The 27,630-nt window shown below is 54.4% G+C and overlaps 1 protein-coding gene across 2 annotated transcripts in view; it reads right to left on the bottom strand.

The window, feature by feature from the left end:
• CTXN1 (cortexin 1) overlaps nucleotides 1-25,397 on the bottom strand; it is a 44,139-nt gene extending 18,742 nt beyond the window's left edge. Inside the window, exon 1 of one of the 2 annotated variants that reach the window (XM_072845304.1) lies at nucleotides 25,245-25,397. The gene's annotated coding sequence lies outside the window, so the exon portion shown is untranslated. The remainder of the gene's footprint in view (nucleotides 1-25,244) is intronic. The other variant, XM_072845305.1, reaches the window with a different exon arrangement.
• Nucleotides 25,398-27,630: the final 2,233 nt, after the last annotated feature.

The raw sequence follows: 27,630 nt of genomic DNA on the forward strand, positions 1-27,630 counted from the left end.
GTCCCCTGACCGGGAACGAGAAGTCCTGGGCCAGCGGGGAGCAGGGGGTCACCCAGCCCCAGGCAACGGGAGCTCCAGCCCTGGATGGGTGCACTCAGCCTCATTACATTCGGTGTGAAACCAAGATGCACAGTCACTGCTTCTGTAGATCGGGACTCTGACTGCCAAGCTGGCTCCTTGGGGCTGTGCTGGCAATCTGGAAGAGTGTGAGCACTGCAAGCTCTTGATGCTAATTGCTCAGCTTTGGCAGTTGTGCTCCTCTGTCTTCTTCTGTCTGTATCCTGATACAGCCAGAGACCTCAGCATCTTCCTTCAGGTACAGCAGAGACACTTCCACCACCCTGAAGACCTCATGACCTCTCCTAATGTCATGCCAGACTATTGCCAGTGAGGGGCATGTGGGCATTCTTGGTCTCTGACCTGCCCATGCTGCCTCATCTCTCCCATCATCTTCTCTATCGATTTAGGGCTTATCCAGTCCAGTGCTCTGAACCGTTTACCCTCAAACACTCAACAGCCATGCCTGAAGGAGAAGTGCAGCCACATCAGCGGGGAGACAAAGCCACCTCCGCAGGAGATCAACCCATGCACGGTGCCTGTTGCACTCTCCTGACGCTTCACCAGTGCAATTGCACTCCCAGCTCATCTACCTCTAAGCCTGCCGGAGCCCAGCTCCAAGAGCAAGCCCGTGGCCAGTGCAGGTTGCCATGGTACCCACAACGTACCTTAACTGCATTGACATTAACTGCAAGGTTACGGCGCAGCTTTTCTAATCACGCTGCTATAGCCCGGTGGTCTCCATCGCCTGGCTGCAGCCTGGCACAGCTCCAGGGCAGAGTTAAGGTGCTCGGATCTAACCACTGTCTCTACACATTTTACTCTGCCTTAACAGTGGGCAGAGCTCGGCGTGGGATCACTGCCACCTCCCTCACTAGATTTTTTTTTTCCCCCTTAAATTACTGATTCATATTCTCAGTCTTAATTGCATCATAACCCAGTTTGGTCTGGGAATCTGTTCCAGGAGCAGGAGGGTGCCTAATATAAAGACTGGAGGGACTGCACCTGCCCGCACCTCCCAGAGGTGCGGGCATCATTACAGTGAGGGCTGGTGCCAGAAAAGTGCGGCTATCAAAGTATCATCGTGCAAAAGGGCCTTGATCTACAGAGCAACATGCTTGAGGAGCTAAGAAACAACCCCAGTGTCCCCACTTCTCCCAACAGCGATGGTCCTGCTCCTGTGAGGCTCCTCTGGATCTCCCCCCTGCCCAGGGCAAATCTCAGGTTCCAACACACCCGCCCAACATCTGCTTATGAAGTCCTGTGGACCCCAGAAACCACAGAGCGCTATGGCTCTATGGGCTATGGTTCGTTTTCCCAGAAACTCAGCAATACCAATGGGAGAAGAGTCGGAGAATTTGGACTTCAGTGAAAAGCTGTTCGACAAAGGGAAGGGAAGCTGGTGCCTAGTTTTGTTTCAGATTACCTAGACATCACCGGAGAGGCAAACTTCACTGGCAGGTGGACCAGCTGGGTCACGGCAGGCACAGATGTCCTGGCTTCGCTGGGTTTCAGAGCGAAGGGCTCGTGCATTCACCTTAACTGCTCTGGGAACCTGAGCTGCAGCCAGCAGGACAGGAAAAGGACGCCAATTCAGAGAGAGAGACAGGCATTGGGCCAGTGGGAACAGCTTGGTTAAGCCGAGCATCAGTCTGAGATCTAACACATTTTAATCAGCAGGACTAGATAATCTATGCTGTGTCTCCCTTGGAAAACCAGTGCTTAAAGTCGGGAATCTTTAGCTGGGATTGCTAACGACTACGTTGGGCCAGGATATGTGATTACAGGCTATTGATTACCCTCCTTCTCTTTCTGGAGAACAGCGAATACAGTTTCTGGACTGAAGAAAGCAATAGATACACAAGCAACTACAGACTCCATATAGTCCAGCTACAACAGCACCCAAGGTTTCTAAAGTAAGCTGGGAACAAAACAAAGACATATATGTGAAATAAGATAAAATGCTGCAGCATTAACAGAGTATGACCATGCCAGGCAAGCTGACAGTTCTTTTTAATAAGATCCCTGTTTACAGAAAGAAATTCCAATTAATGTCATCTACCAGGATTTCAGCGAAGCACTTGGTATGGTGAGAAATCTGTAGTCAGGCGGGGGGTGATGGTGAACAGAATAGGATGAGCTGTCAGCCAGAGAGGAAGATGTGAGGGGGTTGCTGAGAAGGGAGCGTGTAGAGATATTTCTAATGGAGTTCCTCACAGCCCATTCCTGAAGACTGACTGCATTTAGGTTCTATTACTGGCCAGACACAACCAAGCAAGAAAGGTGCTGAAAAAAAAGGAAGATGGTAGTTTGAGAGGCATCACTGAGGTCATGGAAGACTTGGACATCACTGGAAAGATCACAGGGTCATCAAGGAGCCTAAGCCATAAAGAAGAGGGGGTCTGAAGGATCGGGATAATGAGATGAGAGAAGCAGTAAGGGTAAGGCTTTACAAGCCCTTATCTGGAAAAGTGTGTGCAGGTCCAAAGCATGGTCTCAAACAGGGCTGGATGCAGGGAAAGCTGTGCAGGTCATCAATGGGATGTGAAGTTTTATGATAAGAGATCAGAAGAGCTCAGTCTAGTGAAAAAACAGCAGAGAGGTAATGACTGCTGCCTAAAAAAAACCCACTAGAGACTAAGGAGCAGAGAGGGTGAAGTGCTGGTAAATACCAAGGCCAAGAGTGGCTCAAGCACACCGTCCTAGGCTGGCAGGGAAATACTTCAGCTGGAATCAGGCAGCACTCCTCCTCATCCTGAGGACATCCTGACCTGTGCACAGGAAACCTGGTCTACTCACCAAAAAAGATCTTCTGGTGTGGCAGCAGTGGTTACATACAGCTGCTTGTCTGGACCCTGCTGGGTCTCTCTAGTTACCTCCCAAGGCCTCAGATGCCTCAGACAGGCTGATGATGGCTGCTACCCAGAAGATCCTCAATCAACCCAGTAGACCCATCTAAACCCCCTGTAGCAGACAGCAGGTTTGGATGTTCCTACATTGAGCTGTTTCCCCATTACCTACCTTCAACGTCCAAGAGCAGCCCGTACTCCAAACCCTTGTCAGCAAAGCTAAGGCACTCAGGAGCATAAAACAGATGCTGACAACTTAGCTGACAATACTGTAGCAGTGGAACTGAAAATGTAGGTGGTCACAGAGGAAAAGAAACAACCCTAGTTTTGTTCTAGGGCTGGATACACAAAGCTCCTGCAAAATCTCCTTGTCCAGAAGAAGCTGCATCTCTCCTGAGCAGAGTTGCATTCAAGGATGGCTGCATCTCTACTGGGACTGTACAGCTGCATGCACAAGGACAGGGTGGGTTAGCATGGCCATCGTGGGGACACAGCAGTTGTCACCAAGCCGTGACCAGGGTAGCAAACTGCTGGCCCAGCACTGGGGCCCTCCCTGGTGTTTCTGGCTCTTCTCCCAGGTGGTATGGGGCAGGTGGAGGAGGGCAATGAGCATCCCACTCCCTGGTCTATTGGGTGAGTTTCCCCTGTGCATGCTCCATATGTGCGGCAGAGTGGCTTGGAGAAGAGCCAGCGTGCAGAAAATGAGAAGCAGATGTAATCTCAGCAGAACAGGAAGCAGAGAACACAATTAGAATGAGTGTCTCAATAATTAAAACACCCTAATGAGCGTGCTGGCAGGGAAGGTCTCTGCCACTACACTGCAGGTGAGGAATTGATGCAGTGTCCTCTCCTCGGGACCCAGACTTGGCATAAGGAGAGCCAAAATCCACTTCCTGAGCTCCCAGGAGCTCTCTAGAGGGATGCCCTTCTCAGGTCTTCCCAGCCCCAACACACAGATTTGCAGTGCAGGAGTCAGTCTTTCAGGCTGCAACCCCAAGCATCCTACAGCAGTGACAGCTTTTAGGAGGAGAGGGAGAGATGGCTCCATCTTAAGGGAGCACCTTGGACATAAGAGCAAGAAGGACGCGCGATCAAGGCAATACGAGGAGATTAGCTTCCCCACAACGCCGATAAAAATGTCCCCGCAGGTGGCCATCTCTGAGCAGGGGAGGACAAGGGGGAGGTGGAACCAGATTCAGAGAGCTTAGGGGATGAGTGGATCCAAAGGCAGGAGCAGAACTAGTGTCTGCTCAGCCCATGGCTGAGCTTGGCAAGGGAAAAGGAAACCCACTGAAAGAGGAAGCAAATGCAAAGCCAGGGTTCTCCAAAAGCCCAGAATCACACCCATGCTGGTTCCCGGTTTTCAGGTCCTTCAGGCAAGAAGCACTTGCCAGTTCTCACCATTTCCTCGTACCTCTTGTGATGCCAGAAGTCTCATGCCAAGCCTCTGGTGTCACAGGAAGACTTTTTTTAAAAATAAAAATAAAAAAAATAAGCAGCACCAGCTATCAGAGTTCAGCTAGAAATATGAAACAAAGCTTAAATAGACCACAGATAAGCAGTCAATAGATTGTTTTCCGTATATGCTTATTTTCAAGTGAATGTCATGAAGCTGAAGTGCTTAACCTGCCCTGAGGTAATTCCTCTTCATAGCAGATATTTAAGAATTGCTTTATTCTTTAAAAACTGTCTGTGCTGTTGGTAACTGAATAATAACGTTAAAACCTGCACCTGTACTTAGCCTGAGCTTATTTAGCTTCATCTTTCAGCCACTGGGCTTAGGTACACCTTTGCTGGGTAGGAACCTTGCTGGTTCTCCAGCCAGGCTTTAGTACCCTGTGATGAAGACACCTCTGATAACGCCAGCTTTCACTGTAAAGCCTCTGTTTCCCATCTTCACTCATCAGTCACTTTCTTCACTGACTTTTCTCCAATTTACTAACATCCTTCTGATCAGCCCCGGTGACTAATGGCAGTAAAGTCATAGCCCCACTATTGCTCAAGACTGCAGTTCTCCAGCCAAGGATCTCATTTGAGTGTCAGTCATGGCCACAAGCTGGAAGTGCAGATCCCGTTCAGTATTCACCCTGCTTCCCCAAGCCTCTTTCATTTTTAACAAAACACACACCGTTGGCTGGGTGCACCTGCTGAACAAGTGCTCCAACTCTGTATCACTCAACTGCCATCTTAATTGCATACGTACAGCTCCCCCAGGCTTTACATCCACCAGACATTTTTTCAGAGAGCACATTTTGGTTTTCTTCCAGGCCATTGATCACCGAGGAGAAGAGGCCCTGCAGAACCCAGCTGAGTCTTCGGTGCTGGTCCACCCATGGTCATTACCTCTCAGACCTATTTGTCAGCCTGTATCAATACATTGCACATGTGTCCAGCCCAGAGTAACCACCCATCCTCTGCTTTTGGTGTCCTTCCAGAAGAGCACCAACCCAGCCCCCTGAAGTCCATCGGTTCTCTTTGCAGTCAGCTCATGTTCAGGGCTGTCTCTGAAGTCCTCCAGCTGATCCAGCTGTGAAAGAGCCTAAACCTCACTGCATCCAACACAGGTTCTTATGGCAGCCAGGCAATACCACATGGGATACCTGTAGTACAATACCATCACCAACTGGGCTAAATCTCAGTGAAATGCAGACAGGAAGGGTTCATCTTTGGCAGCCTCATGTTGTGCCCTGGAAAACAAACTGAGGAGATGTGGGCTGAATAGTGGGTGCTGGGGTGGGTGAAAAATTCAATGGACGGTTGGACTCAAAGGTCAATTGTTTAAGTGGAACAGGCTGTGGATTCCAAGTGATGTTTTCACAGGGCAATGCTAGTACAGATGTAATCTCAAAACCTCAGAAAGCTGAAGAAAAGAACTAACAGAAACCTCAGCAGATATAAAGTCCTACCACTGAGCCAGACTAACGCTGTACACCAGGACCGAATGGCTGGAAGGCAGATCTGCAGCAAAGGACATGGAGGTCCTGCTGGACACGTTGGCCAGGAGTGAGCTGTATGCCCTTGAGGAGATGAAGGCCAACTGCTGTATGATGTAGGGGAGGTGTCAGCTGAACCCATCAACCAAAACACAGGTGAAGAGAAGAGCTCCACTGGAGAGTGAAATGAGGGAGCAGCAGAAAGGGCAGAGGGTGCCAGAGCTAAAGGGATAATTTCCAAGAACTCTGACAACCACTTAAACCCTCCAGAAATGCCACTGGCCTGGGACAACACACATCAGCACACCTCGCTGTGCTCGGGACCGATTCTCCTGCCCCTTCCAGAAGTCACAGTCACTTCTTTGCTGGTCAGAGTCCAAAAGGGTGGAAAGCAAACTGTATTTTGTAAAAATTGCTTGCGCACAGCAATTAAAAGACAGTCATCATGTCAGATTTCTGATTGTCACTTAACACAAGGAAATGACCAAGCCTAACCGAAACTGGCAGACTAATATTAGCAATTATTTGATTCCTTCACTAAACTGGAGCCCTGGCCAGCTCAGAGCCCCTTCCAGGCCTTTCTTTGGGCTGCAGACACCCATACTCTGAGTCTGGGAGGAGATGTCAGGATAGGACGAGTACATCTGGGGACAGGGCTGATGTCCTCAGAGACCCCGGTGAAATCAGCCTGATGGGAGGTAAACATTTCCACATGTGGATTCCCAGAATGAAACACTCCCATTGTTAACAGGAACAAAACTGGTCCCCACTTCAGCATTAAACATTGTAATAAAATGTTGTATAAAGCAGATCCTTGTCATCTTAATTAGCATTTGAAACTGAATGTTTTCATTTAGAAAAGAAAACAGCATTTTTTCCTCAAAGTTAACATTTTCCCATGGAAAATACTGACCAAAACATCAGGATGCTGATGAAAATATTGCCAGGAAATTTTCATCCATAGGGGTTTAAGGAAATGCAGGCCCTCTTCCAGCACTACCACTAATTCACTGCGTCCTGGAGATGCCACTCTAGGTCAGGATTGGGTCCAGCAAACGTGGGGAAGATGCCCTGTAGGTAGGCACCCTTGAGCGGGTCAGCCACACAGCACCCCAGGTTAGGAAGGGATGAACTTTCCCTTTTTTCTCGAAGGTAGCAGAGGCCACCCGTACCAACCGTGTCCGCAAATACGTGCGTGGAAGACCTCAGAAAGGGGACACAGAGACTTCGTCTTGCAGGGACCCAGCCTTGCCTTGGCCTTGTGAATGTGGCCTGTCCCCCTCCCAGTATCAAAAGCTACGAGTGAATCATTTGAAGAAGCTGGGTAATGAACTGACATTGAGTAAGCATTTGTGATTGGGAGCGTGTGACTCATTAGAAATATTTAATGATGAGTTCATTGGAGCAAGACCTTAGCACATCCCTCAAGTTCCCTTCAGAAGAGCTGAGAACCAGTCACTATTTCTTGGGGATCGCATACAAATACAGACACAGTCCCTTATCCAAACACACAAATCCACCCCCAAGAGCACCCGCATGCCCCAAACACCCCCCAACACACACACAGAGCACTCGCTGCATACACCACACACGCACACAGTCTCCAAATGCATGCAGGCATGCAACGTATATGCAGTACATACCCCACCTCCACGTACATACACATACATCCTCCCCTTCCCACACACCCCGATGAGTACGCACGCACTCTGGTATGCCTGCATGGATTTTTACTCCTTGGACAGCCCAGACCAATGCACCACTAATCTGCACCCAAGTCCCTCATCTCAGCAGCCCTGGGTTTTTTTCTTTCTGAGGGTCTTCCATAAGTCTGAGCCCTCCAGTCCCTGGGTGGTTACATCTAATTCACCCTCCTAACACCTCTGCACAATATAGAACATCCCAGCACATCTCTCTGCCTCCTCCAGGGCTTTTCCCAACAAGGTCAGGTCTCAGGGATTAGAAAATGCCTTTTTAGCCTAGTTGTCACTCCCAACTTGAAGGCAACTTCTTGGATGCTCGGGACCACTCTCTCTCCAGGACCTTCATCCCAGTGCTGTGCATTACACACCGTCCAAGGCCATATGCAGCAAGAGAGCTTGTAAGCGCAGGTGCAGCAGGGGCTGGTGTCCAGGGGACCTTCTGCAGGGAAATGAAGGAGGAAGATGGGGAACAAAGCTAGGCATTCTCCACAGCCAGCCTGTGCTGCTCAATTTTTTTGAATTAGCATTTTTCCTCATGTTTTTAATAGCTATTAAAAGAAGATGGGGTACATGCCTTCCATCAGCACAAATACAGGGTTAAGTTTACAAGATAACTGCCTAAAAAAGAGTATGAGTGTTTATGCTCTGTGCAAACAATACACAGAAATGCTGACTAATTCTTATAAGATGTTAAGTAACTGTATTATTTTTAATTAGCAATTAAATGACTTGGTAATTTCTTGCATTTAAATAGTAATGTAAGTACAAACAATGCTAAGCAAATCAGGTCTTTAGCATTTAATTACCAGGCTCTCCCATGAATTATTTAGCAAGTGGGCAAAAACGCTACTCCAAAGAAATCCATTGCTGCAATTAAGTGATTTTAAATTATTTCTTTGTCTGGGTTGCTGTCCTGCCTGGCACCATTCATGTGCAACAGCATGCACAGCAGTGCTTGGGTATTTCTGTGGATGGTGGAGCTGAATTCCCCAGAAGAACGATCCAGGCTGGCTGTAGACGTGCAGGTGTTGGATTGCCCACCCCAGCCTGCCCCGCTCCCTTGCTGTCCTGCAGCACTGTGGGTCTGCACAGTACCACATGTGCAGCTGGCATCAACAAATCACAGCAAGCTACCCTGGAGCTATCTTCAGGAAGGTTTTAAACAAGGAACGTCCTGGATTCATGAGAACATGAGGATCTCCAAAAACCACCTGCCCCCAGCACTGAAATAAGTCCAAGGATGCTCAGAACAGGCACTTGCTTTGTTAAAATGCAGCTGAAGGGGATTCTCCCAGAACTCCCTCGTCGCCAATCTGCATCTCACTCATATCTAACCTAAATCTCATTAGCTCCAAATTAAACTGATAGCTTCTCATCTTGTCCCAGCAGACGCAAAGAACAATTGATCACTTTATAACAGCTTTATGTGTTGGGAAGATTTCACTCCCTTTCTTTGCTAATCAAATTCAGCTTGTTCTGTCAGCCTGCCTGGTCCTTCTTAACTCTCTCAAGTCCTGCTGCTTTATCTGGTGGGATGGGAGCGATGTTGGGAACACACAGGGCTCTGCAGAGAGATGGCAGAGGGATGCATCTCAGGCAGGGAACCAGGCCACCCAGGAAAAACGCTGCCAAGGCTTCCTGCTCCCACCCTTCTACATTGCTTCCCAGTTTCAAAGCATATTTCTCAGGTCTGGTGGAATGTGGGACAGCCCAAGAAGGAGATAAGAACTGCAAGAGGAGCATCCCATCCCATCCCATCCCATCCCAAACAGCACTGAGCCTGCTTGGTGGAAGGATGGCTGGCTCTGCTTTGCCTGGGACGCAGCCAGACAGGGCTGGATTGCACCGCACTGTGCAGGAGAGACAATTCCTTCTGAGATCAGTCAGAGGGGAAGAGCTGGAGCCTGGCAGAGTCTGCTCTGGGGCTGAAATTGGATCATTTCTTGACAAGCCTCCTGCTCAGAGAGTAGCATCACCACTAAACCCCAGCGCTTGCCAGGCAGCATGTTCAACTGCAGCTCCAGTTTCAGAGGGAAATAGACAACATTAACAGAGGCAGCCTTAAATTAATGCATTGCCCCCCTCAGGTGGTACCCCCTCAGCCCTGTGCATCGGCACATATTTCCAAATCAGCAAACATCTCCTTGAGGACTTGAATTATTCAAGCCATTTTGGCAAGACAGCTCACGCTCTGCCCAAAGCTGCTCCATGTATCCGTTCCAGCAATGGCAGCACGTGAAACCATCCTCTTTCGCTGCTCTGGGCTTCCCGTCTCCCAGCAGGCAAGAGCATGCAGGAGAAGGAGCAAGGAGGAATTGCACAGGATGCTGTTTCTAGCAAGGACTGTGCCTTCTCGCCCCTTAGCTCAGCCCGAGGTAATAGCAAAAACAAGGGCTGTGACAGAGCAAGCTCCTGGGGAGTTTTTGTAATTCTTTTGCCCAGCGACCAGGAACCTGGGACTGGAAGGGACCTAGGAGCCAGCCAATCTGGCCTGCTGCAATCAAAGGTTGCACAAATCCTTCCAGAAATGGATCCTGCTTTGTCAAACCCAGCTCAGCCTCTGTTCACCAAGGCTGTTCCAAATCCCCGTTGTTTGGATGGGCTGGTTTGCAGCTAGAAGGGTTGCTGGTGGCCCTTCTGCCACTTGCTGTGAGCAGGCACCAAGAGGAGGAAGGAACATGCCCTGGTGAGGGCTGTTCAACATCTGTGCTTGTGTTAAGGACCACAGCAGCTCAGCTCCACCACATCATAGCTGAGAAGTTGATGTCATCCACCCAAGCCATGATCTGGCCACTGTTGGCATCTACACGGTATCTGAAACATCTCCTGGGGCTCCTGACATCTAAAGAGCAGACACCCAAGACCATTCCCCATCCTGCCCGCACTGGGCTCAGGTCAGCCCACCATTTCTCTTGGGTGTGGTGAGATATGAACATCCACAGATCAGGACATACCTGGCTGCAGCCCACCCTATCCTGCTGACATCTTCAGACAGCCAAGACATAACCCAACCTGGGGAGCTCGTCCGTAACTCAGCTCCTGTATCCAGATCCTGGGCTGCATTAGAAAGGGCCCAGCCAGGAGGTAAAGGGAGGCAACTGCTAAACAGAGGGGAACACCCGTGAAATCACATATAGGCACTGTGCCCCATCAAACTGGAAAGGGTTCAACCCTTGGTTGAACCTGGACTCCAGGTATTAAATTCCAGGACTCCAGGTATTAAATTCACAAAGCTCCTGCCCTCCAAATGAGAAGTCCAGCCCTGCTGCTGGCTCACAGACCTGTTCAGACTTCTCCACTGGAGAGGACTATCGCATCTATTCCAACAGGGTCAGTAATGGCTTCGACCCAGCTCCAAGTGGCTCCTGCCAAACTCAGAAGGTAGCGAGAAGAGAAGAAAACAGCAGCCAGGAAAGGGCAGGTCTGGACTGGACACAGTAGGCAAACTGCATAGTCAGGGCCCTACGAAGAGGCAAGTTGATGAAACAGCATATTAAGAGCTTCCTCTGCCATGGGACTGACAAGTGCTCTCCAACCCAGCATCCCCACACGATAATAAATCCAAAAGGAGAATGAAGGTTTCACATGCCAACATGGGCTAATTGCTCTCATTAAGGAACATCACAGGAAAAAGAGCAAACGCCCTGCCTTTGGCAGTTGAATTTATCCCCTCCACCCGTACAGTTCAGAGGCAAATGGAAGCAGGAGAGGGAGGGGAGAAAAGTGAAGGCAAAACCTTGCCGGAATTGGTCTACCTCTTCCACAAAGCATCACAACTGTTAACAGACCTGCAAAGCCTGGGTGTGAGGCCAGCCCAGACAAACTGCAGTCCCCTGGGAGAGTTTTAACTTGGAGAACATCCCTCCAAATTTTTGCAGCCAGGTGCATGACACTGCAGGACCAAGCAGAAGACCTGAGGAGCTGAGGCAACCAACAACAGCAATCCCAGAAGAGAGCTCCTCCGCAGCAGCTTCAAAACCTCTCCCATCAGCTGAGATGAGCTGATAAAAATGCAGATCGATGCCAGGGCCAGGTCTTCAGCTCGTGTAAATCGATGCTGTTCCCGTGACTGGAGCAGATTGCTACTAACTCAAAGTAATGTTATCTACCATCAGCAGCAAGAGACACAGAGCTGCAGGAAGCCAGGGTATCCCATTTCTGCTTTCCCTTAGGGAAGGTGCTAATCAGATCTCACTTCTGCCACAGTTCCCAGCATCTGAAGCACTCCCCTAGCCCGACCTATACTTCAACAAGCAGCAAACTAGCTATGCAGACAGAGGAACTGGGAGCTACTGTGTGGAGCAAGGTGGCTGCCCTGGGGCTGTTGAGCCTCTTGAGCCTAACCAGATCCAGAGCCTGCTCCAGGGTTGCGCTGGGGCATGGACACAGCTGACATATAGCATGAGAAACCAGCTGCAAGAACAGAACTGGGGCAACCATGAACCTCCTACAGACATAGCACTGCCCTGGATCACACCAAGGGCTCGAGCAGATCCCTCTGACCCATCTCATCTCCTCGCCCCTGGCTGTAGCCAAAGCTGCCCATGACTTTTCCAGTGTATGACACCATGGCCAAGGATGCATCTGTGCTGGAATGGTGGGATGAGGACAAGAGGACAGCCAGGCTAAACCCTCCTGCCTGGGCTGATGGCTTTTCAGTGCTCATGGAGGCCCAGGACCTTGCTTTTCTAATCCACACTAGAGCCAGCTCACATGTCCAGCACAGGGCAAAGCTCTCCAATCCCTACTGTGAACTTATTCAGCAGTACAAAAGACAGCCCTGATGTTTGATGCTATATTCATCTGCTGTTGGCAGATATTTTGGTGCTAATGAACCCTGGGGATCTTCTAGAGGCACCAGAAGATCACCTTCAGAGGAGGAAGAGTTTGCTAACTCTTATAGATTGAGCTGTCCTGTTACCGTTGCCAAAGGCAGCCTTACAACTGAGTCACTCCCCCCTGCCCTAGACCCGGTAGGAGCACTGTCAAGACATTTTAAACTGCAGGTACTTGTTGGCTGGCGCACAAGGTCCTGCACAATTCCTGAGGCCCCTGCCAGAGCCCTCAAGGTCAGCACTACTGAGAGAGCTCAGCCAAGCAGGCTCACACTGAAGCCAAGCAGACACATAGGCTCTTCACTGCAAAACCCGGGGTTTCAGAATGGACCCAGCCCTTCCCCAGGCTGAAACCCAGAAGTATCGGTGCCAGGAATATCTCACCCAGCTGCCACAGACAACAGTTCTGCATCCCACTGCTGCTCTCACAGCTGGACTCTGCAGCTCTGGACCTCAGCATACAAAATCGGGGGGAAACAGGTCTACACTGCCCTCCTCTCAGGGGTAGAGATACTGGCTTGGGGGACCAGAGCAGCAATATTACCCTGCAGCTCAGCACAGGGATCACTGAAGCCCGCTCTCACCCGGGTCACAAGTGAGGGACCCCCATGTCAGGCTGCCTACCAGACCCCCAGCAGATAGAGGCTGTCCACATTAGGAGCCCCGGCTCACCAGAATCACATTGGGCACCCTGCCCCACAGCCAACGTGTCGCAGAGCAGCCAAAGGCACTTAGCTCCTGTCTGATGTTTCCTTCTAGGTGGGGTTCACCACCCAGAGTCCTTTCCCGAAGGTCAGCACTCACTGTTGGAGGGCTTTGCTGCGGGTCATACTGCTTTTTATCCCGAGTCCTGTGACTGCTGCCATTTCCCACTGGGGAGGGGAAATTCAGGATCAGTCCCATACTCCTGAAGGGTCAAACCTGTATCTCTGAGCCTGGGAAGCAGGGCAGGAGGTGCAGTGGGAGGTAAAGAGCATCCCCAGAATGAGAGCTTCAGGCAACAGAGACCCCAAATCCTTTCAGCCCACTGCTGAAACACTTCCCCCCTCCCACATCCACCGTGCCAGCCTTATTCTCTGTGTGCAGAGCAGGAACAACAGGCAGGGACAGACAGGAGAGATAGGACTGACTGCCTGCACCTACAGACCATCAGTCCTGCTGAAGAAGGACCATGCTCAGTGGAGACCTGCGTCCCATCCACCCACCTGCTTTGGGCTGCAGCTAGTCCGGCTGCCATTGAGCTAGGCTCCGGCAGAATGCCAGATATCTGCTCACAGGGCAGTACTGGTCCTGCCTGTACTCCCCTTGCTAATTGCACAAGGCCCCTTGTGCCAGGACACTTTGTGCCATCTCAATGCCAAGCACTTGTCATCGCTTCTTGATTTGCTTCCCCGCCATCTAACACCTGAGAAATGCAACCCCACGCTCATTCCTGGAAGCATGTTGGCACATCAGGAAGGGTGGCGGATCCGAGTCTTCTGGCGAGACTGTTCTTACTGGAAAAGAGAACCACGACCCAGAGACACGTGGTCTCTATCCCGAACCCTGGCACCTCCAGGGAAGGACAAGAGCTCCCTTGGCTGACTGGGACGAGGTTCTCTCCCTTGTCATCAGCTGAGCTCTGCTCTCCGGGGAGTGTTACTGATCCACCTCTCCCCCACACAGCTCCAGAGTCTCCACCATCATTTACACCAAGCCCATCGAGCAAAGACAGGCTAGTAGATAGGTCTACTGGTGTAACTGTACCCACGGCAGCAGCTCCCAGTCACCATCCACCTCCCCAGTGTGTTTACTGGAGGAGCCGACACTTCCCCCAGTCCTTGGTTGCATCCCGTGCTCTCCTGACCCAGAATGGAGCGGATCTTGTGGCTGGACCGTGAGAGCAGCTCCCTGCTCCACGGCTCTCCGCAGCAGAGAGCAGGCTGTCAGAGAGCCTCCTCTGCAGCAGCCCTTGCTCCCCACGGGAGACAGAGCATCACGGACCACTTCTCCCCCTCCCAGGAACGTGTCCAGCCCTGGAGTACATCCCGATCTTTGCTGGAGAAGCGCTCCAAGCTGCCAACGCACAATGGAGAAACCAGGGAGAAGGGAACATCCAGCTTATTGCTGGCGAAAGTTAGAAGCACACAAATGGATTTGGGTCTACGCAAGCAGGAGTTAAGCATTGCACCACATTCCTTAGGAGCAGTCCCAGGACAGATGGGAGTGTGGCTCCCAACCAAAACCAGCTCTGTGCTCAGTCGCTGCTCCAAGTTAATCTTTCCCCACGTTGCAGAACCAGAGACGGGCAGTGACGTGGTCACCCCTGCTCTGCACTCTACGGCAGGGATCGACGAGCGTTGCATTGCACTTGGCTGCAAACCTTATCATGTCCAGACAGCTCCCTCCCGTCAGCGCTGCACTGCAAGAGAGTCCTTACCTCTCCCACAGCAAGGTCCAGCTCACACAGCAAACAGCAGGAGCGGAGCAGGGGCCAAGAGGGCATGGTGTCCAACACAGTCACGCTAGAAGCAGGGGAGGTAACACAGGACAGCCCGAGCAGCCTCCATCCTCCCTGCTTTACCCTTTTGGTCACATTATTCCTCTAACTGATATTAGTCTGGAGGTGGGTCAGCTAAATCCTTTCTCTCATCCTTGCTCTGACCCACTGTGCAGCCACAGCAAGGCTGTACGCTGCTCTCCCCCGGCACAGGTATGTACCTCCTCCCCAGTGACACCGTGCCCGGATTCAAGCAAAGCGGCCCCATGGCCCTCTGTCAACGGGAGGAGGGCTTGGCCGGCTGGTGGGGGAAGGAGGTCTGGGGCAAGCGGTCCATATCCAGCGTGTGGATCAGCATCGCTGGATTCCGGTGGGGCGGGGGAACCAGGAGGCTGCTCCAGGCAGAGGACAGGGATGAGGGAGGGAAAGGAGAGGAGAGATGGAGAATATTCTAAAACGCAAGACCTTGAAACAGGCAAGGAGAAGTTGGCCTGCATTGCTCACCCTTCCAGGCCTTAATCCCTTCGTTAGCACATATGCCTGATACAATTAAAGACCAACTCCCAAATCTGCAATGCAGACCGTCTGCGCCAACAACGGGTCCTGTGAATTCATCTCTGCATTAAGTGGTATCTCCCAAGCTGAGGAGCATTTCCCATGCAGTGCAGCTCTATGGGGCTGGCCCCCAGGTCCATCTGCCCCCCACCCTCAGGAGCTGGGCTCTGTGGAGGAGCCCCAAGCATTGAGGAGGAACGGGAGCAGGCTGGCCGAGCCACAGGAGGTCTCTGAGGCAAGCAGAGCTGGAGCTGGTTACACGCAACCAGCAGGACCAAAGGTACAGGCAACGAATGCAGAAGGTGTGACCAACACCAGTAGAGATGGCGTTGTGGTGGGAACAGGCCAGGACAAATGAACAAGGCAATGAGGACAGGGCAGACAGGAGACCGAGTCCTGGGGCTGGTGGGGGCTTGCAGGCGATGGTTCTCCTGTCATTCCTGCCATTCAATGTCATTCAATTGCCATTCAATGTCACTCCTGCCATTGCAGCCTGTAGGTCTCCCCATTCTTCTAGATCCCCAGCTCTCCAGGCTGTACTGCTTCCTCTGCGCCTGCATCTTACGCTTTCCCCAGTGGGACCCTGCGCTGCGGCTAAGTCTCTCAACAGCATGGCAACACAAACCATAAAAAGCAGCATACCACAGCAAAAGAGACTGGCTCTTTGGGACAGCCCCATGTGGCCTTAAGAACCTGCAACCCTCCAAGATCCAGAACGACTTGCTGGGAGGTTTGTCCCAGCCTGAAGCTAGTGCCCTTACATCTTGCCTCAGCATCTTCCTACAGTCCCTGCCAGGAGGTGGGAGATGGGTCCGTGGCCCCCCTTACCCAAGCATCACATCCTCGGCAAGCACATCTCCCGGTACCTTAAGAAACTGTGCCAACAACTCTGTCACCTCCACACTTTGTAGAAAACACCGAGAACCTGCAGCCTTTGGCCCCAGCTGACCCACGCAAGCTCCCCACCCCTCCCAGGTGCCCACCAGCTCAACGGGCAGAGCTGTCTGAGACCATTTATATTGGCAGGGGCTAGAAACAGGGTGCTGCTGGGCACTCGCAGCCCCAGGCAGTGCCGAGATCCCGGGTTTGCAGCAGCAAGGGTGGTTCTGCGTCCACCCCGTTGCATATGCAGGCAGGAGCATGAACCAGGCTCGAGCATGAACCAGGCTCGTGAGGTACAAACCAGGCTGCAGGAAAGGGAGAGATGCAGCGAGGCAGGCAAAATCTCTCCTCCAAGGCAGAGCGCTGTGGGCTTCACAGCGATTTTTCACCTTAACTCCATGAGCATTGCCAGAGCTGGCACCACACCGAGATCTCACGCCCCACGAGCAGAGCCTTCATCCCGCATCCCCCTGAGCTGGGCCGCCCAGGAGCTCAACGCCACAGTGAAAATTTGGACAACGAGGAGGGAACGGCAAAGCCACCTCTGCACACGCTGCTGAGGCGGTGTGCGACCACACGTGTGCACTGCCACAAATACGTATGTCTGTCTTTATGGGTATGTATATCTGCCCGCGTGCCCTGCCTGCCTCTGCTCAGATGCACGCTGAAGAGCAATGAACGGCTCTGCTTCTCCCCGAAGGCTGAGTGCTTATCCATTTATTGTTGCTGTTCTTGGCCTATCACTTTCTGGTTTATTATCCCCTTGGATTTATTTCTTTATTTTATTTAATGCATTGAAGAATTGATATGCTCAGAGCATCGGCACTTAGAGACGCTTTCACAGCCACCTTGCCAGATGATTGTGCAGGCTGCAGCGGCAGGTCTTGTTTGCTGTTGCTGCTGGGGCAGGAGAGCTGCGTGATGGGGACAGGCAGTCGTTGCCGCAAGAAGCAGCACTGTCCAGCCACACCTCCCCGTGACACATGGACAGGGATGATGCCTGTTTTGGAGGTAGTCGGACAGCATGGAGATGAGGACTGCGAGTGATATAACTTATGGGGAGAAACACCTCCCGTCTCCTTTCTTGGAGAAATAGCCTGTGAGGTACCTGCTGTTCGCAGGGGACCCAGAAGCTTGAAGGTGAAATAGAGGAACTTAGTCCGAGTTAACAAACCAAAGCTGCTATCACTGCAGATCCTGGGGGGGAAAATCAAGCAAGCAGGTCCTACAGGATCTACAGAAGAGGGAAATAATGCTATAACAGATCTTGAGCAGCCTTAAGCCCTGTGTCTTCATGGATCCCCAGAGATGTGCTCACTTCTGTGGCTTCGCTCCCTGCACCCACCCCCATCCCTCCTGCCTGCCCAGGGAAGCAGCAACATCTGCTGAAGAGAAAGGACACACCTGGGGAAGAAATATGGTTTCTCATGGGACATGAAAAGGCACAGCACAGCAAAAAGTAGTTGCTTGGAGGAGAGCCTGGCCATGCAAAGTCATGCTAAGGGATGCTTCCCCATGCCATGCAGTGGAACAGCTCCCAGTGGTTGCTTCGAGCCCACTGCTGAGCCCAGACTAGTCTGGAAAGGTCCTACATGAAGCATAGGATGTAGGTGAACCTTCAGCAGATGTTGCATAGGATGTAGGAGAACCTTTGCTCTCAGAGGTACAAGAAGTCACTTGGATTCCCCTCAACTCCAGCAGCACAAGAAGCCAGAGCAACTGCAAGGACAGGCTGGGGCAACGCTCATCCCTTCATGGCAATTAAGGGCTGTAAAGCAGGAGGAGGGGGCTGCCTTAGCCCACGCATCAGCCACACACGGCAGTCAGCCTGCTGCTTCCAACAGCTCCCAGGATGCAGAGCTGATGCTTTGGTATCTATACGGGCTCCTGGCACTAAAAGTCAGCTAAGGGGAGGGCTTCATGGCTGGGCAAGAAAAGCATGATCCCAGCAGCCTCAGGCAGGAGACCCTGCTTGGATCGCTTCTGTAGGAAAAAGGATTTTTAAGCCCATCCCAGGATTTTGGGACCTGAACTCATGATGTTTGATCCCTGGCACTGGCCCTACTTTAACCCCATCTCCCTCAGTACCCACACCCTCTGTCATGCCATGAGGGTCTCTCTGCCCATCCCAGCAGATCCAGCATCAGGAGCATCCTCCCTCCATCAGTCCACCCAGCTCCCCTGAAGCTAGTGGAGCTCTACTGACTTGCTTACTTTGAAGATCAGGCCTGACAGCACCCTTCCCAGACAGAGATTCAGCATGGGCAGCAGCACTGCTCAGGGCTGGTGCCAACTTTGACCATCGGTGCCAGAGAAAGGCAACCTGCAGATGCACCTGGGGTCACAAGGGGACAGGTTCCTGTCTCAAAGCACAGGCTGTGCTTGCAAAGTGCTATGGCCAAGCCAACGTAGATAGAGGAGGAGAGCTTCTCTGCCTGTCATTTACCCTGCCCTTACTCAGAGATGCACACAGAGCCCAACCTCATAGGTCCAGGGGTGCAGGTGGTGTGTCCCCTACCACAGACCCAGCCACTAGTGTCCCCAGGCAAAGTTCCTGGCATCGCAGTTAAGAAGGCACCACAAGCTGGGCACGGGCAGCCCAGGGCGGACAGCTCTGCCTCTCCATGCGGCCAGATCCCTGCTGTCTTAGCTCATTCCCCACAAACCAGGAGAAAGAGCTCCTCCAGACAAAGGGCTCCGACCGCGTGGAGCCACACATCATAAAGCACTTCGTGGCAGGGAGTGGCTGACATCCGTGTGATGCTGCCAGCACTTGCCCATTCCCCAGGAGGTGGGCACAAGTCACAAGCCCATATCAAGGGGACCGGTCCAGCTGGCCAAGGGCTACTGCTGCCAGGTGTCAGCCAAGACACATGAAAAGACAAGGCCCATGGTGAGATCCAGGTGCTATGATTACACGATCCCAGCAATCTAGCCCTATCCCAGGGTGAGTGACTCTCCAGGTCAGGAGTTAGGAATTTGGCCCTGGAAGGGGCTGCTGGCCACCAGTCACCACACCCTGTAATCCCTCCTGGGAACTCCACACTCCAGCCTCACACCCGCTCCTTCCTCCCCAAGCAGCAGTCTGACTGCAGGCTGCTCCAGAATCTCAGTGAAGAGCCTGATGATGAGATCAGCACAGCCCACGTCCAGGATGAGCATGACAGGAGTGCTGGCATCTCCAGCATCTCCAGACTGGAGGCCAGATGGGGAGATCCAGGTCCCGTTGCTCATGCCCTTCTCCCTTGCACAACTGGCACTACGGTGTGCAGACACCCGTGGCAGACGCCAGCCCCTGAGAGCGTGGGCAACGCCTCCCAGCCTCCTGCAGCCAGGACAAACTCCCACCACCGCAGGCTCCTGGTGCCACACTGCTGCCCTGTTCCTCCAAAGCCACCAAACCACACCTCCAACCCTGATCTCTGCTGTGGAGAGAAACAACTGCTAGGAATACATTCCCATGGCCAGCGTTAGCCCTCAACCACTACCCCAGCGCCAACTGACCACTGATGCTTTGGCACAGCATCGTTAGCAGATGGGGCTGAGCAGGCAGAAAAGAGGCAAGTCGAGACCTGGACCTCACCCCACCTCCTGGACACTGTGAAGCCAAAGAGTGGGTGTCCTGCCAGTGTGGTCTCCATGGCCCTGTTCAGAAGTGGGGCTGAGCGTCCCCAGGTCCTTGCTCTCAAAGACCACACTGCTTCAGTGAAGGGCAAGAGAGCATGTGCTGCCCCAAATCTGGGGCCCCACCAGCACTTTACCACCTTCTGTTTCAAAGTGTCCTTGATACCTCCGTGCCCGTCCCCACGGCAGCACCACAGTGCTAGCCTCTCCACCAGGCAGGCTGCTCCAGCCCATGGCATCTGCCAAGAGGAGTCTGAAGACAACCATCGGCTCACAGAGGACATACCGTGGCATGAATCCCTTCGCAATGGCAACGTCTCCTTTTTTAGGCTATAGCGAGTTATACTGAATACACTGGGAACGGAGCCTTGGAGTGCGGTAGCTGTGAGCAGCACTGCCCCATGGCTCCCTGAGCCTCTGGGCATAAGTGGGGCTGAAGGGACTCCCAGAACAAGGTCAGCATCCTGATGGCACCACGTCCAGAGCTGTGTCAAGCACACTCACTGCCTTGTCACCTTGCACATTCAGAGGCCCTGCAGCAAGGGACAGGAGTGTTAATGCAGGTCTGGACATGGCCAAGTTCCTCAAAAAGCCCATCACACGCAAAAGTGAATGAGACTCAGACCCCCAGCCCTGAGGACCCCGACCAGATGCAGTTTACCTGCAGATCCCACCCAGAGGCAGAGAAAAGCAGGTGAAGCTGCAGCAAACTCATTGCACCCACATCCTTGCACCTTCTGTTGGAAAGCAAGACTGGACAAACAGACCAACACCAGTGCTAGCACACTGCCAGGCAGACCAACAGCATCCCATGCCCAAAGCACCTCCCTTCTCCCAGAGATCCTGCACGTGAGTTGTGACACCTCTGGAACGTGGGAGGAGAACAGAGCTTGCTTTTGCTCTACAGCCTGCCAACGCTGTTGGGAGGCATTTTGTGCTACAGAGCCCAAACAAGGCTGGAAGAGAAGTTCAGTAAATCATGCCCTGCCTATCTAGGAGCTCCCAGGAGCTGTTTGTTCCTTTCCATGGACTCAAGTGATCGCTCTCTTGTGGGCACAATGATCTCTGCTCAAACCCCTTCTCCTCTTAAACACTTAGATTAACTGGGTAATTCAAGCAGCAGCTAAGTGTGCTTCCAAATACAGTGGTTTAGGGTACAAAAATCCTCCCCAAAGGAGGTTCTGCCTTAACGTCTGGGATGTAGAGACCCAGTAGGCACTAAACCCTGCCAGGATAGGAGGAAAAAGGCCAGTAAGGGCTTGAGAGGCCATCGATATCCACGGCTACATCTGTATTGCTGGATCTTCCCAGGCTCCAGGTCTACACCTCAGCTATGTCCCAGCTTCAGAGCAGCATCCTGCCTCCCCACACAACAGAAACCTTCAGCCTATGCTGGAGGGCAGGCGCAGAACGGTCTGACAAGTCCCCCACTCAGGACGCCCAAGGTGTGCCCAGACCTTGGAGAAGGTGGATCCAACACTAGCGTTATCACAGGTATAACTGTCTGGGAACCAGCATCACACGTTGCTGGAGTGCAAGTGGGCAGGTTCGGTCACACCAGTCAAACGTGACACCAGTACGGGGCACGAGTCCCCCACGTCCAGGTCTCCAACAAGACCCTGCAGCCCTTCTGTGAACTAACACAAATCTCTGTACTGCCCAACCAGAAACGCTGGGGACATGCCCTTCCAGCAAGGCCAGCCCCTGGCCCACAAAGGTATTTTGGGTTGGGATTGCTCTTGCCTAACCAGAGCCAGCAGCAGCAGCAGCCAAGGTCCCCGGAGGTTCCCCTCCAGCTTCAGGCTCAGACAATTGCACTCTCGAGCGTACGGATGCTGTCAGCACCACGCTGGGTGGCAAAGGCTGCAGCAGGAATGTCCACTGATTAAACAGAAGAGAAATTGCTGCAAGCTCAGCTCCGCAGCCCTGCCGGCAGGACACTTGCTGCAGCAGGGTCAGCAGCCCAGAGGGATGGAGGTGTGCGGGGAAGGGCTGCCAGTGATCCCCAGGGAAAGAGCGTGACCGCAGGGGTGGGTGAGGAGCACGGGGTGCTGCTAGCCTGCTCCTGACTGCAGGATGCTGTAGAGAGAAGGGGTGGCAGAGAGCCCCAATTACACTCATAGGGACAACAGCAAATTCACGGAGCAGGAGCACGTTTCGGTTCTAGTCGGGGAAGGACGAACAAGAACTGGCCTGATGTCAACGAGCAGGAGCAGATCAGAGAGGGCAAAAGACATGCCTGAAGCTGGGCTAAGCTCTCTGCTTCAAAGTCAGTTAAACGGCAATCAGCTAGGCAGGGAAGACGACCATACAGCAGCTCCAGGAGGAGCACAGCCTGGAAGGGGCCAGCTGACAGGCCAGGACAGAGAGTTTTATGCTGGCTTTCCTGGCACCGGCAGAGCCTGAGTCCTGCCCAAGGAGTTGGTCTGCTTGTCTCAGTGCAATCGAAAGGACCTCAGGACAACGCTGAGCAGTTGTCTGAGGTCTGGGACTGATTCCTGTCCAAAAAGGGTCCACAGCCTTGACAGCCACAAGCAGAACACTGCTGAGAGCAGAGCCAGGACCGGGAACTTCAGGGGTGCTGATCCCTGGAGGCTTGGCCATTTCAGACCCAGGTTACAGGTCATTCTTCAAGTCACCACAGCTCTGCCCGGGCAGGCAGCAGCTCCTCCTTACACAAGTGCTCCTGCCTCGGACCTCACAGCAGCCTCCCCCGACTCTGCCCTAGGTCCTTGTGCTCCGTCTCCTGGCCCCGTGCCCCGGAGCAGCCAGCCCCCTGCCACCCTCCACCCATCTGGCAGCCCTCTTCATTTATCTTTATGCCTTTAATCCTTTAGTTAAATGGCACAGCTCTGCACTCAAAGCTGGAAAGAAACGGCCTAATGGCCATTAAGTTCCCCTTCAGAATATTAGATTCAGATCCATCAATTTTACTTTGTAGAGAACATTTGCAGTAAAATCAGAGCAGCTCCCAGGCGCCTGACAGCCCAACAGTGTTTGCTTCTTAGGAGCAGCTGTTCAGAAAACACATCGGCTCAGGATTTACTGACAGTTGGCAATAGGAGATAGTTCCGAGCCACGAGTCAGAGGATGCCACCCGCTTCTGTCACCCGTGTCAGCTTCCATGAACAAACCAGAGCCAATAAAACAAGTCTGCTGCTATAACCCTCCGGCTTTCCGGCATCCGCCCACGGCCTGCTGTTGCTCCAGCCCTGTCCTCACCGAGGAAGCGCTGGTCACTGTTGTGCAGCCCACTTCACCCCCACCGAGGACCGGGAAGGCTGCCCCAGCATCGCTGCAGACAGTGCGGCAGAGCTGGCCAAGTGCTAGGGAAAAAAGAGCAGATCTCTCTGGCAGAAGCAAAGCACGGCGAGGAAGGCAGCGGGACTTGCCTACATTGCCCTGCCAGTGCCACCTGCAACAGGTGAACGGCACGTTGGTGAGAGCAGCCGGCCTCTTCCCGGACCGGGGAGCAGGTTGGCAGGCAGACAGCATGGTTGTGCATGCCCGGAGCAGTGCCAAACCCTTTCCAGGGGGACCTGCCGGTTGGGCGTTTTACCCGTGCAATGTGTTTACAGCCCGCAGAGGTGATGCCAGGTCTCTCCCTTGCCCTCCTGGACCCGGAGCCGTGGGGAGCAGTCCTGAGCACACGTCCCAGAGCCTCCCCAGGGGTTCCCTGAAGCTCAGGGAAGAGCACAGCCTCACCCAAAGATCTGCACATTTCACAGAATCATAGAATTTGCACATTTACTGCCTGCAAGGAGCCGGCTGGGGCTGTGCTGCTAAAGGCAAGACCAGAGGTGCAACAGGACCGAGCCTGCTTCCGCCCAGTCCCCTGCCAGGACAGCCGTCCCCACCGCCCGTCCCATGCACCAGCCCTGCCAAGGCACTGCCAGAACCACCCACAGGGCAAAACCAGAGGATGTCTGCAACTCTGCCACCTCCCAGCTGCAAACCCAAGGACCGGCACACTCCTAATGCTATAAACAGCGAGGAAAACCACCAGATTGATTTTTTTTTTTTTTTATCTTGTGGGGCCTTGCCCGCCTAGCCCCAAACTGGGCATTACTGGGACAACAAGTTCCCACTGGGTGCAGTGGTTCTGTTTAAGATCTGTGCCCCAAGCTGACAGGTACTAAACTGAGCAAAGCAATCGGAGGCCTTGGGTGCCTCGTTACAGCGTCACGGCCTGAGCTTGGGGTGACGAGGCACTTGCAGTGCGTACAGAGGGAGACTCGTCAAGTAGACAGAACCGGAGTCACGCTTCCCCACGTACTGCAAACAGGTCTGCCCTGCCAGTCTAAGGATTTTACCTCCTCTGCTTGTGGGCAGATTTATGGCAAATAATAATAGCTGGGAGAAAAGAAAACATCTCTGGGAACGGCGGGAAGGTGAGGATGGGAGTCAAGTGCTGGGGAGCCCCTAATCGTTGTCAAATCCACACCTGCCGCTGCTAACGGCTTTTATCCTCATGCTTAACATGAGGCTCTGCACCAAAAACCGTCTGTGGCAAGCCCAGCCTTCCCAGGGCTGGGGAGCGCTGAATTCCCTCTGCCATGGGCAGGGCTCCCCGACGCTCCCAGCATCGCACGGAGAGTTCCCGCAGCTCCAACTCTTCCCAAGGGGGCTGAGATTTAAATGACACCAGCTCCTTCATGGGGCTGCTTTGGCTTGTTCCTTTGTCCCAAGGCTCTGTGTAATTCTCCCCCGCTCCCGCACAGACCCACAGCTCCAGAAGGGAGAAATCAGCTCGATTTCATTCAAAAGTTTCTCAGATCCACACCAGCTCTCCAGGCCCAGGGGGTGGGCATCCTCCCAAGCCCCCCAGCGCAAGGGCTCTTTCGCAGACACCCCATCGCTTCCTGCTGTAAGAACTCTAAAATCAGCAGTTTTGCAGCAGCTGCAGAAATTCCCTGTTTTCGACTTCTTCTTCCCCAGAACGCCCATCCCGATTTTCTCACCTAGGAGGGATATTTCTTCCAAGATCCCTTCTCCCCCCCCCCCCAGGCCGTCACAGACCCCCGGGAACACATCCCCCCCGGGGACACCCCACCTTCCCGGGCCCCCCTTCCCCGCAGGGTGCCCCGCAGGCGGGCGAAGCCTCCGGCAGCCCCACCCGGCGGCGGCTCAGCCCGGGGAGCGGCGGGGGGTGGGGGGGAGCAGCCGGTACCGGGAGCGCTCTCCCCCACCCCCGCGCCGCCCCTGCGGAGCCGCTGGCGGGCGGCGCCCGGTGCAGCCCCGGGCTCGGCTCAGCTGCCGCCCCGGTGACACCGCGATCAAACTTTCCCGGTTCCCCCCACCCCGGTTCCCCCCCTCCCCGGGCTCACCTGCGCTCCGGGCGGCAGGCGGGGGCCGCGCCCGCCCCGCGGTTCCCCGAGCCCATCCGGAGCGGCCCCGTTCCCGGCCGGGGAGCGGAGGGGGGCGGACGGGACCCGCCGGCGCTTGCGGGGCCGGGGTTTGAATTCGCCCAACCCGCCCTGATTGGGCTGCGGGAGGGGGGGGGCCGGGGTGGGGCCCGGGATTTGGGGGGGCGGGGGGCGGAGTGTGGCTGCGGGGGTGGGAGCGGGGGATGCAGCGGCCGTGAGGCGGCGGGGGGCAGGGGGATAACGTGGGGCTGCAGGAAGGGGTGGAGGATGTCGTGGCGGGGGATGCGGGGGTGTGGTACCGTGGGGATGCGGGGGGGAGGTTGGGGTGCGGGGGATGTGGTACCGTGGGATGCGGGGGATGTGGGGAGGTGGTACCGTGGGGATGCGGGGGCGTGGGGGGATGTGGGGGCGCGGGGGATGTGGCACCGTGGGGTGCGGGGGATGTGGGGAATGTGGTACCGTGGGGATGCGGGGGTAGGGAGGGGTGCGGGGGGTGTAGCCATGCAAGGGGATGAGATGCAATGGGGGTTGCGGGGGGTGGGACCCCGGTGGGCTGTGGGGGTGCAGTGGGTGCGGGGAATGCGGGGGAGGTACTGTCAGCGGGGGGGATGCAGGGGAATGTGCTGCTACAGGGGCCGGGGGTGCAGGGTGGCAGGGGGCTGCAGTGGGTGCGGTGCTATAGGAGCACCTTGGGGATGCGGGGAGGGGGAACTGCAGGGAGGAGTAGTGCCGTGGGGCTGCTGTGGAAATGCAGGGGGTAAGGTGGCTGCGGGGGCGTGCGGGACTGGGGGGGATGGCCAGGGGGGCGGCAGTGCCATGGGGAGTGACCGTGGGGATGCAGGGGGCTGGCGTGGCCTTGGGGCTGCCCGGGATGCGGCGCCGTGGGGATGGGCAGGAGTGGGGATGCGGGGCGGCGTGGTGACTTGAGGGATCGCTGTGGGGACACGGGAGGTGTGGGGTTGTGGGGCAGGGAGCAGTGCTGGGGGGGGGATTCCGCTTTGGGGATGCAGGGGAGTGTTGGTGGTGCCGTGGAGAGGATGGCGGCCCTGAGGGAGGGTGCAGGGCGGCAGGGTGCCATGAGGAGGGGTGGCTGTGCGAGGTGGACGGTGCATGGGAGCCACAGAGGAGCGTCCCCAGCGTACCACAGTATTTGTGGGACCAAAGGGGGTGACGTCGCTGCCAGAGGTCAGAGCAGGAGGGTGTGGGTGGCACCTCTGGGCAGCAGAAAGGCAAGGGAGGAGGCACAGCCAAGGGGACGCCAGGGAAGGGGACACAGCCTTGAAGCAGACCACTTGCTAGGACAGGCAGGAGGGATCCAGGCTAAGGCCCCACAGGATTTTTCGGTCAGGACAAGATCCCTGTCAAATGCCAGCATGGGAGTTACAGCATTGCTGCTGCTTGTGCTCAGCACCAGCTCGCAGCTGGGAGCATGCTTTGCTGTCAAAGATTAGCAGAGCTCCCCGATCCCGCTGGGGCATCTCCAGGGGACTTGCGGGGCCAGCATGGGGTGACAGCAGGGACAGGAGAGCAGTGACGGAGCTGCCAGTCCTCTCTAGCTAAGTGCTACCAGCACACCCTCAGACCATCCCTGCAGCCAAGCACAGTTGCTGGTACTGCACCACAGCCATCCCCTGGCTGGATCCATCCCTCCTGCTCTCCTGAGCAATGCACCAGAGCTGGCTTCCCGCACGAGCCCAGGAGCGGAGCACGGAGAGGCTGACCATGCTCCCCTTTTCTCTGTTTCAGCCTAAAGGAGCTTTGGGCTCTCGAGCCTCCTGTGCCCGCTCCTGTCTCCTGTCCCAGCATCTTCTCAGGCTGGAATGTGTCACTTGGACTTTTGTCCTCTGCAATGGTACAGAAGAGATACACAGAGCAATAAATGTATTAGAGGGGCATTCAACGCTGTGGCTACTGCGGGTGGGCAGGATGGGGTCAGCATAGCTTCTGCTGATGCTCAGTCCATGCTTGTGGGCCTGCGTCCCGCACACACACCCCCAAGTTTCTTCTAACGTTCCCCATAGGGAAGCCCCAGCCGTAGCACCCGGCCGAGCACTCTCAGCAGTGCTGGACTCGCCACTGACAGCAGTGGATGATGCTCCCTCCCACCGGCTCCTTTCCTGGGGGATGCTGGCTCTGGGGACCACAGGGGATTATCCCTGTGGCACTGGGTGCCAAGAGCCTGCGCTGTGCCCAGGGAAGGTCACTGCAATACCCTGCGCGGTCCTCTTTGTGACGCTTCTGATCTTAGCACAGGCGCCTTCCTGCAAAGTCCTTTTTCTCTAAGCTCTTTGCTCCTGCAGAGCAGATGGAGCACTCGCGGCGTGCTGGACCTGTGGGGTGTTACCCC

Source organism: Ciconia boyciana, chromosome 24 (genome assembly GCF_034638445.1).
Source record: "Ciconia boyciana chromosome 24, ASM3463844v1, whole genome shotgun sequence".
Classification (NCBI taxonomy): domain Eukaryota; kingdom Metazoa; phylum Chordata; class Aves; order Ciconiiformes; family Ciconiidae; genus Ciconia; species Ciconia boyciana.